An 11425-nucleotide genomic window follows, 5' to 3' on the forward strand; every position below is an offset into this window, starting at 1 on the left:
TTTTGGCCCGGTTTCAAAGCCAGAGATGAATTTTGCAACGGGGTGAAATCAACTCATATATACTCATTTAGTCACCTTAAGCTTGCTCAAATTAACTGTTACAGAAATGTAACAGAATTATAGTAATTTTGTGAATTTCAAACTGTCCTCTACAGGCACCTGATTCATGGTAAATTTCTTCAGTTTTTTGATTTATGCGCAGGTTGCTTTGTGCAAGTTACTCAGAAATTTGAATGAGGGCACCGAAATGATATCTTTCAGGCGTACTTCTTAGTGTCTGTGAGACCATATGACCTGATGCCGATTTCCATGTCTGCGCCTATCATATAACCGGGCTCAGGTAGGCTGTGCTTAGCTTAGCTTAACTTCACTCTGTTCAATATTTATAATAAACACACAGTGATGACCGGAATTGAACTGGCATTGAAGGTGTACACATGGGATACTCTGAATACGCAAAAGAGTGAGAAAGGAATCAGTATTTTCATGACAGTGGTATTTGTTGCTCATGTGATGCGGCCTCACATCCCCTCTGAGGACGTGCGGACCAATCACTGGAGCTAATAAAGCTCATGGGATGGCTGCCATACTGTTACAGATCCACCATCTTGTCGCAACAAGCATTGTGGGTTGATTATTTGATCTACTTTAAAATGCGGTGAACGTGGGGAAACGGATGAAAGACCGCATCAGAATGTATCACTGTCTCCCATCGCTCAGTGGTCCATATTATGCACTCTGTATCTCAGGCTATGCATATTTGTGCTCTGGCTTTGTAAATTTGGGCATAGACTACACTATTGCTACTGCCAATAAATGCCTTTGTTCAGTCAATAGAGTTAATTTTCTGCTATCATTTATTTCCTGATGTGCTTTTGTTGACGTGGTTTTAAAGACTGTTCCCCTTTCCACGTGTATGATATTTGGAAATTTTTCTGACGTGCCGTTCGTGTGAGTTATTTTAACAGTGGTGACTCACAGACGCCTGCCTTTGTATCTTCTCCTTTGATTTTAATTTCTAAAAAATAATGCTGTTAATGTTGAAATGAAATTTGCTTTGTACAGCTTCTAGACCCAATGAGATTAATCCTCTACCATGTTATCATTTCTTTAATTTTCAAAGCTAATTAGCACAGAAAGAAAAAAGTGATTTCTACTCCATAATACACAGATTAAATGCTGCCATTACCCACACAGAAATGTCATACATGACATATATATGAAATTGTAAAATACTAAAATTTGTATATGTACATCTTGATAATTGTTTATATTATAAGAATGATTATCTATTATTTATTTATTTATTTATTTATAGTTTATGTTTATTAAAACAACATATACAAATTTTATATTCTTATATGTGTTTCTCTTATTCATTTCTTATTAATTTGAATGTGTATCTTCTTAATCTGAGAAAGTGGTCTCAGACTTTTGATACATAAACATGCATATTTATATGGGCTAGACAGATATGTCAATATATGAAATTGCTTTAGGTTTTATATATAATTTTTACATATACGTTTTTATTTTTCTGGAAATGTACCTATATTTCATATATAGACATCCAATATATGTACATATATTACATTTGTGTGTATGATATAGTCATCGTAGATTTTTAGTCTTTCACATAAGAAACAGTTTCACCATTTCTGATTTGCTGTTTTCTACCCACCTCTTGTGGGTGCTGTTTTATGTCTGACACAGAAGAATAAATGACCCCCCCCTTCACTTTCCATCAATGATCTCATTTTCTCATTACATTTTAATTTTGAAACATTACACAATGTACAGGTTGCATATGAAAAGAAGTTTCTGGAATCTAGACTGCATGCCCTGAACTTTTTAATAAGAAAACCAATAATCCTGATGAAAATGTATCTTCCACTCTATTTCCAAAGTGCTCCCTCTCGCCCACTGTTTAATTGAGCTATTCTTCATTGTAATTACTGTGACACACTGGCCTTGTGGTGATCTCCTCCAGAGTTTCATTACTCGAGATCAATGGTGCTTGAGTGACAGATTTGGCCCTGAGTCTGTTTTGTCAGTTGTGTTTATAATTATTGTATTAAATAATCACATTTTTTAAATCTAGAATGACGTCTGTGGTATTGAATCCAACCTCTTAACTTGTCAACTCTACAAATGCTTTGACTTTCAACTGATTAGGCAGCCAGTGTTATTACTGTTAGACTGTCACGCCATTTTGTTCCATTGACAATAGCTGTAGGCACTGAGTTGAAAAAATAGAAAAGTACAGCCTCACAGCCAAACTCTCTGAAGTTTTTAGTAGATTTTATTGCCTTAGATTCTTCAAAGGTTTGTATCTTAATATCATAAAAAATAGAGAACCTGCAAGGCTTTTAAAATGAAACCACCCTTGCTTGATGGTGTGTAAAGTTCACTCACTCATACGGACTGGCATCAAAAGTGTAAGAACAAAAAAGATTAAACCAAACACACCTGTCTTCAACAATCCCTGTATCATGTCCCCACTCTTTCTCCTCTCTCCCTCTCACTTTGTTTCACTTATTTCATAAATCTCTCCGATGCGGCTTTCACACGGAGGCAGATTATTGCTTTCCAACTAATACCAGAGACATTTCATGCTCAAGTATGAAAAGGGATTTAAGGACAGAAATCTAATCTACTGTAGTGTGCAATGATGAAATATCAGTGTAATATCTACTGAGGAGCTTGAGAAACCTCAATAGAAAGACAGTCCCAGATATGATGGAGCATTTCTAATCCTATTTGGTCCTCTCCACTACCCTACTCTCTTTCATTCTTTCCTTTCCTTTCCTTTCCTTTCCTTTCCTTTCCTTTCCTTTCCTTTCCTTTCCTTTCCTTTCCTTTCCTTTCCTTTCCTTTCCTTCTTGTCCTTTCCTTTCCCTCTGCATAATCCAGAACATCACAGCAGATTGTGGCTTCATGGGAGGCTGCAGTAGCAGGTGTAATCTTAGGGCTGTGCATCTCTCATCTGCAGATCTCCCTCTGCAGCCGCTCTGATGCTATTTATGGCACACATGCACATGCAGCAGCATGGCTGAATATGAGGCAGGGATTGGGAGAGCCTTGAGGGGAGGAGGGGAGGGTTGAGAAGTGCAGGGTTGCATTCATTGGAAAGTACTGGTCTATAATCTGCCTGCATGCTGCTGTTGGTGCTTGAATTTGGTCGGGTTGGGGCTGCGTTGGACTGATTTGAGGTGATTGTCGGACATGTTAGGCTGGATGTGCGTTGGTTAAACATTCGATTAGACAATCTGAATCAAGTTGAAAGAGCTCAGGCTGTGGTTAGTCTTAAACAACACAGTCCAAACAGGGTCAGACAACATTCCTCTGCACCACCAGTGGGACTGTCTACTGCCTAGCATGCCACATTATCTTCACAGCTCCAGCGAGCCATGCATGTGCCTTCACCCATCCCGGAATGGGAACAGCACTATCAGCACTTTGTCTCCACTCGGTTGTCGTGGTGGCGGTGGTGGTGGTGGCGCTGTGTGTGTGTGTGTGTGTGTAAGGGAGGTTGATTGTGGGTCGACATGTTAACAAAACACTGTGAATCCCCCTCTCACTGCTGCTGCTCTATCTTCGTCTCCACTCCCTGCTACTGAGTTTGTTTGTGTCCAGCCAGCAGTCCTGAGAGTGAAAAGCTTCATCAGCTGAATTACTGGAAGTTAGCTGTCTCAATCAATTAGGTCCTGCTGGCTAGGACACATGGCTGGAGCTGTATAGCTGCAGTTCCCTGACCTCTCCTTTTCTATCCTGCCATCTTGTCGTCCTTCATTTAGCCTCCTCTCCTCTCCTTTCCTCTCCTCTCCTCTCCTCTCCTCTCCTCTCCTCTCCTCTCCTCTAGCACGTCTCCCTTCCTTCCTACACCTCACACCTCCTCCCCTCTGGTGAGCTGCTAGACCACATACAGATGCCGCAAATTGTATTATCCATACACAGCGCACGTCAGCCTTTACGTGCTCCTCCTGCACTACGTGACGGTTCTTTTGAGCAACAGGCCCTGCAGGTAAATTTCCCTTCGCTTATCCAAATAAGCCATAACGCACAATGGGAGAAGGATGGATAGAGGAACGAGCAGAGGGAGAAAAGGGCAGGGGTACGAGGAGACCCTGAGGTCCTGAGATAAGCAGTGATCCCTTTCTTTCATTCTTCACATTCCCTGAAAGTACTCAGACGATGCTCACAAGGGCAGTGTCATCCATACTATCACTCACTCACACACACACACACACACACACACACACACACACACACACACACACACAGACACACACAATCCAGCAGCTACACATCCTGTCATGTGGTCAGCTTGATGATACAGCAGAACTGTGTGCTGCCTCCCCCGACTTCAGGCTTTTCCCATACGTTGTAAAGATTGCACTGACAAAACACAGTAATTAGCAGAAACTGTGCAGAGTAGCTTGGAGATCATTTCAATACCGGGTTGCTCTTCTTTTTTTTATTTTTATTTTTTACTTTTTTTTACCAAGCACTGTGCAGGTGTGAGATACAGTATGTCCTATTTTTCCTCACTGTAAAACCTACCCAGTATGCAATGTGTTCAAACTTATGTCTGGTTATCAATAAGAAATGATGAATGCTCTGTGGTACTGACACCAGAAGCCAACAGTTCAGCCAGCCAGCTCACATTAAATTGAATATGCAGAGCGCTGATGTCTGGTGTGTAGGCGCTGATCTCAGTGGCAGCAGCAGCAAAAGAGTTAGCGGGGCACTGTCGTAATGATGAGGTTGTTCGCAAGTCCATTGGGGGGGGGGGGGGGGGGCATGTCAGAGGTTTTTAGGCAGCAACAGAAAATGACACTAGAAGAGTTTCATGAGGAACCAAGATATGATGGGGTTTTTTTTCTGTGCTCATAAAATAATCATGGTTGAAAATATACCCAGGAACACATTTCAGTTTTTGACACAAATGCTGAATGAGAGATTGCATTAACTTAAAGAAGCTACTGGAACAGAGACTGTATTGATCTCTACACATAATACGAATACAGAACGTGCCAGATTGGAATAAATGTCTGAAAATGCTGATTGTCGCGTATTGTGCTCCTTAACATTATCCCAGATCATACTGAGTCTAACACACCTCCGATGTTTAATGTCCTACATTTCCTCAAAGACAAAAATAAACAGGGAATTTTTGTTCCTTTTCATCCTTTTCATTAGTAGTATTTAGCCATGTTGATTCAAATTGCTGCACCTTGGCCGCTCTTTCTCGTGATACCTTAAGCTCCTGTCACAAATGAACTGGCATTGCTAAATATAGCATTTCACAATGTCAGCATGCAGGTGATACCCGTGTTACTGTACGTTTTAGGCTTGTTTGACTGAAATTTACATGACTGGCCTCCCGCCCTGTGTTTTCATCATGGCTCTGAAATTACTCATCACACCTGGCTGCAGGAGTGGAGATAAAACACTGTGACTTTTGGCCTGCTTGGGAGGATAATAATTAGCTCCTCTTCTTGTGTTTGTAGTTGGTCATTTGGCTTGTTTCCAAGACAACGCTGTCATTCTTGAGTTAACTCAGTCGGCCTCGCATTTTAACACAGTGTGAGAGCGGAAGGGGTGTGTGTTTATGATGCACGGAGACGACTTTAACTAGAGAGGAGTGAAAGTTGGTCATGTGATCCGTGTCACATGAGTGTTTCTGGCCAGCAAAGAGTAGATGTGTGTGTGTGTGTGTGTACAGCTGAGGTCAAAGTTTAATCTGAGTGATCTTGTGTGTGTGTTTTTTTTGTGTGTGTTTGTGAGGCACGTGTGCCTGTTAACAGTACTCTTTATGTGTCGCTTTTACAGCACGGCCCAGTATATGTTTATGTCATATGTGTGTATCATACTTTCGGATGTTGTGTATCCTCAAGCCTGTGGCAAAGCAGATGTGCCCCAGAGACACACACACACACACACACACACACACAGGAGAGAGAGAGAGAGAGAGAGACGGTCACATGGATGAGGTCACATGGGCTCACCATGTGCTGCTGCTTGAGGCCTGGTGAACTGGCTTCACACAACAATCCTCTCACTGTGTGTGTTTCAGTGTGGGGTTGTGCTGATAGAAACAGTACAATAAGTGTGATTCACTGTGTCCTCTGTGTGTGGCTTGTATTTTTGCTAGTTGTCTGACAATGAGGAAAGGGTGCAGTACGTGTCATTTAGTCTGACATTAAACCTTATTAAGGGAATCCTCTTGATGAGGTCTTTGTGTTGATCAGATAAATCTGTTTTGAAACCTAATAATAATAATTTCAGAAGATAGACACAACCCAAAAATCTCCAAACCTAACCAAGTCCTAACCAAGTGGCAGTGTAAGATGAGAAAATATTGACAGATGTGAGGCATCAGGGATGAAAATGAGCATCACACACAACAATTCAAAATTCAAGAGAGCTAAATTGTGGTTACATATCCACACAGGTCTAAGGCACTACGTCTGGAGGCCAGAAAGACACAGCTAGACCACATGTTGTTGTTGTTCATCTTCTTCCAGTGCAGCATGGCAATGATACAATCACACACACTATAATCAAAACAAAGCATCCGGAGGTAGATGTCTTGATGTGTCGGGTGATCTGAGGCTGCTGATGATGATTTCCAGTTGTTTTATAACTCATCTTTCCAGGTTGTTCGTGATGATCAGGGTGTGTGCAAGAAGACCCGCTGCATTCCTACGCAGTGTATCATGGGGCACGACAACTGAGTCATCTCTTGCCAAGTTTGACAAAGTGAAACTAAGACATGCAAAATATTGGCAAGGTTATCGACATTCCCGAAACTGCGTGCAAATATTAACTGCAGTCTGGTCTTAGTCTGGTATGTCTCTTCAAGATGTCACGGCAGGGTTGCAATCACTCATCTGTGACCAGTGAGCACCGTATAAAGACATAAATGTTGGACAGTGTAATCCCAGCATTTAAGTGAAAAGGGTGAGTGAAAGCTACTGAAAAGAAAATTGTCAGACATGAAAAAAGTTTCTAAAAAGTGTAGCGCTGAAACAGCTGTGTTGCTACTCTCCTGAAGAATTTACGCTCGACTCTTCCTGTCTGTGTGCCAGTGCGTGAAGGTTAAATCAGTTTGAAATAGCTTCAGATAATGATTTTTCTGGACAAAATGGATGTATCTTGAACTTTCTCTTTATGTGTCTCAGTGGCAGAATGCCCTTCTGCCTGTTTCTCTTTCCGCCTATCAGGCACTATATCTCTTTGCTCTTGTCTGACTCCATCGAGAGAGATGGGGGAGGTGGGCAGACTGTCAGAGGCCAAGAGGGACGGAGAAGAAGAGGAGGAGGCAAGTGAAGGGAGAGGAGGGAAGGTCACAGGTGTCTCAAAAGGATGCTGCTGTGAACAAAAACCTCTCTGAGTCATACTATACAGTGTTCGGTAGGAGCTTAGAGACAGACAGAGGTTGATCGATAAAATAACACACATTTATTTGATTTCTCAAAGGTATATTGTAAACCATTACATCAGCATTCTTTTTACTGTATTGTTCATTCAAGAAATGTTTCTCTTTTATCAACAAAATTGAGAAAAAAAACAATTACATTTTACTAAGTAGTGTAATTTAGCAATTATTTGTATTGACCCCTTTTTTTTTAGCTCTGTTTTGGTCTCCACAACAAGTGCAACAAAATAATAAAAAGTATTGGGCAGTAAAACCAAAACAATGAGCTAAAATGCAAAAAATCCCAGTAGAGCTGTGGGAAACTGCAAAGCGAGGCGATAATTCTCTGCCGGTTTGTTATTATGAGCAGCACCTTTTATACAGAACCAATTATATGATCCCTTGTCAATATAAAATATTGATCACAGCAGCTTTTACCCCCTACATTTGCTGTTTTACATATGTTAGCACTGAACAGTAACAGTATAGGCATTTAAACTGTTGTTCTCATAGATATAATAGTGTCCCATGTAGCTTGCTGAGTATTTACATATCATCATGTTTATTTCCTCACTGTAGTCTCTACTTTATTTTGTTAGTTATAGGTTTGTTCAAAATATAAGAAAACTCTTTAGAGACATTTCCCAGTAGCCTTCTAGTCTGAGATCTTGAATCAGAGATCATTAACCGTTATAAAACGTTTTCCCTCTATGCAGTCCTTGTTTTCAGTCTATATTTAGCATTATATTTATGAGTTTCATTTTCAAACAGATGACTCCAGGATGTGAAGAAAGTCCCAGCTTTGTAAAATAAGCCAGCTGTTGCCAAAATGACCAGGCTGGATATTTTTTCTGTTTCAGATGCCAGTTAGTTCATCTGCATATTCTTCCAGGATTTCTGAGATTCGGAAATGTGTAATTAGGCCATATTGTTATGTTTCATTGTTATTATTACTATTATTTTATTTTGAATAAATGACATATCAAACATTGCTCCTCCAGACAACTAATTTAACAGGTGCTGTGTAGTTGCCAGGTTTAGAATCAATCAGTGATCTGACTGTGTGTGTGTGTGTGTGTGTTTGTGTGTGTGTGTGTGTGTGTGTGTGTGCATGTTTGTGTGCCTTTGTTGTTTCCCTCAGCTGCTCTGTGGTGTCCTAATGGGGCAGGAATAACAACAGGAGATCATAAACAGCAGCTGTGCCCGGTCAGACCACACAGTGCTCTCTAGCAGCATGACGATCTCATGAAACGCTCTCGAAGATGACAGAGGGCAGCAGGGAAACAGACAGAAAGTGATGAAAGCCACGGGAGTGTGTTTTATGTAGCCTATGTATCTTAAAGGTATTTTATTGAATTCATATTCAGATGGGTTTCCCATAAAATTTGGTTCAGACAGTTGTGGTCCCCAGATAGGATTCATCCTAATGACTCCTCCAGCGTCACCACGAGTTTGACATTTTTGGTTGAGAGTGAGAAATCTCAACAACCGTTGAAATTGATGCATTCATGAATGGATTACTTCTATGGATTCATTGTAATAAGTGGTGATCCCTGACTTTTCAAGGCAGCATCAGCATTTTACCACATTATTGTTGTGAGGATGTTGGCATATTGATGTCAGCATTTAGCTCAAAGGACTGCTGTTCTAAAGTCAACCGTAGAAATAATGTTTATATAAAACTAAACTGCAACAGCAAATTGTATTTTGTAGAAAATATAATCACTGGCTGGATTGTTGTTTTATGGGAGGACAGCGTCAGGGTCTGCATCACCACGTCATGTACTGGACTCTGTCCACTGGACGCACAGAGACAAAACTGATATCAACCCTCTCACCTCACTCCCATTAGGACAGCAAACTAGAAACCTCCACAAATTGTTGGAGCTTTGGAGCAATGTTACTCTGAGAGCAGACACATTTTTACAGTATATATGCAGATATATGTGTTTTTGCATGTTCTGTATATTTATTGCTCTGCTTGATGATGAAACTTTAGAAAATGTGAAAAAGATGTCAGGAAATGAGACTGAAACATTGCTCCATTAAATTAATCTGGAACTATTAGTACTGCTTTGCCTTAAGTGCAAATTATGAAGTACGTAAGCAGATATAAAGGCATTTGTGTATTTTTTGTGCTGTTGGGGTTGTTGAGGATGAGATTCATTTTGCATTTCATTGCCCTCTGTATACTGACTTCAGGAAATATCTGTTTGACAAGATCCAATTTAAGAATCCTGATTGGTTTTGGTTGACTGATGCTGATATGTTGGGTTTGCTTTTTATAGGAGATGCTCGGCAGCTGAGACAGACGACACTGTATCCAATATAACAGCTGTTGTAAGCCCATATGAGCTGGACACCAGAGGTGCAGGACACCCAAAAAAATCAATCAGTCAATCAATCAATGACATGACAAATATATGTTTTGGAGAAAATGTAAAAGGCTGATTTATTTATTTATTTATTTTTCCTAATCTTTCTTTTAAAACTGGCAAACGTCTTTACACATCTCATGGGAAGAATCATAAGAGCTGATAAAATAATAGCCTCATCACCCTGCTGGTACTGGCAATAAAAACCCTGGCACAGGAAGCAAAAATGTGTTCAGTGTTGTTTTAATCTTTAAGCATATTTTAATAAGCCTGGCTGGAAAAGACAATCACTGAGGGGCCTTAACAGAAAAAAAATGTGATAGGAAAGTGATAGGGGTTAGAAACAGATAAAGAGAGGAGGAGGAGGGATTGGGAGAGTTTATGGAAAGCACAAAAAAAAAAGGGTGGGGATTAACTGTCCAAACCAGGCTGTCATCATCAACGCAGATCTGGACATGCAGCATTAGCGTTTGTTGCTATGACGACGGTAACCAGAGATACCGGTGTTGGTGTTCAGTCATATTATGAGGTCACCCATTGTCCGGGAGAACCAGATCACCTGTTACAGCCAGCCGTCAGTGAACTGGTACATCAAACTGGGTGCAGTTTCTGAACCACAAGTCTGAGATTTTCAAAATGTGTTTGTTTTTTTCTTTTCTTTTAAAGTAAATTTGAAGAAAAAAAAAAAGAGTAAAAAAAACACCAGACTGACAGAACTGTCGTCCTGTAAATAACAACTACATAGATCCTCTGTGCGAGCATCTTATTAAGACCCATAGTTACGTTTTATTGTAGAGCGACAAAGTTCACGTTAGGAGGTGCTTCTGACAAAATGATAATGAAGATCCTTTAACCATAAGGAGGAACTTATTTGAACCCAAATCTTTGCAGAAACCTAACCAAGTAGCTTTTGTGCCTAAACCAAAGCAGACTGGAACTGTTATGCATTATTATTTCCCCTAAATTGTGGCTGATGTTTGTCAAACTGTTATGGAAAAAAGTCACTTTTTCTTCCAGCTCTGTCAGTCGTTCATTCTCAAACTGGTCAGATTCTTGATGCTTGATATTGGCACAAAGTGAGTGACACCTTCCCACTGAAGGACGGTTAAAAGAGAAAATTAAAAGACAAAATAACATAGCTGACACAATTCCTTGATGCTGAAGGTCTGTAAGGTAAATGGAGGACAAACTAAATTAGCTTATGAGGACTATGGCAGCATTACTTGATGACGCAACTGATGACGTGTTCAAGGACATAATGTATACACATTATTTAGTTATATAACCTACATATGACATACAGTATATGGTGATTTATAAGTCCCTTGAGATGTCAGTGTTGGTGTGAATGGGGTTAACAACATGTCTGAGCCAGCAGGGAAGGTGTTGGCTGGGTCCACGGCAGCCTTTGTTCAGTTTGTCTCTTTCAGCTCACGGGGAAATGAAAGGTGGCTTCATAATACACTATTAGGGCAAAGGAAAATAGATCCAATCATTAGTGGCTGATGGTGGCAAATGAGTGTGTCAGGTAGCACAGCAGTGTCCCAGATATCAGCACAGGGTTAAGTACATGCATTGTTCCTGAGAACAATATGTTTGTTATGGAACCAGGTTATTAAAGAAAACT

Source organism: Trachinotus anak, unplaced genomic scaffold, assembly GCF_046630095.1.
Source record: "Trachinotus anak isolate AG129_WGS33_773 ecotype Australia unplaced genomic scaffold, CSIRO_AGI_Tana_v1 ptg000024l, whole genome shotgun sequence".
Lineage (NCBI taxonomy): Eukaryota > Metazoa > Chordata > Actinopteri > Carangiformes > Carangidae > Trachinotus > Trachinotus anak.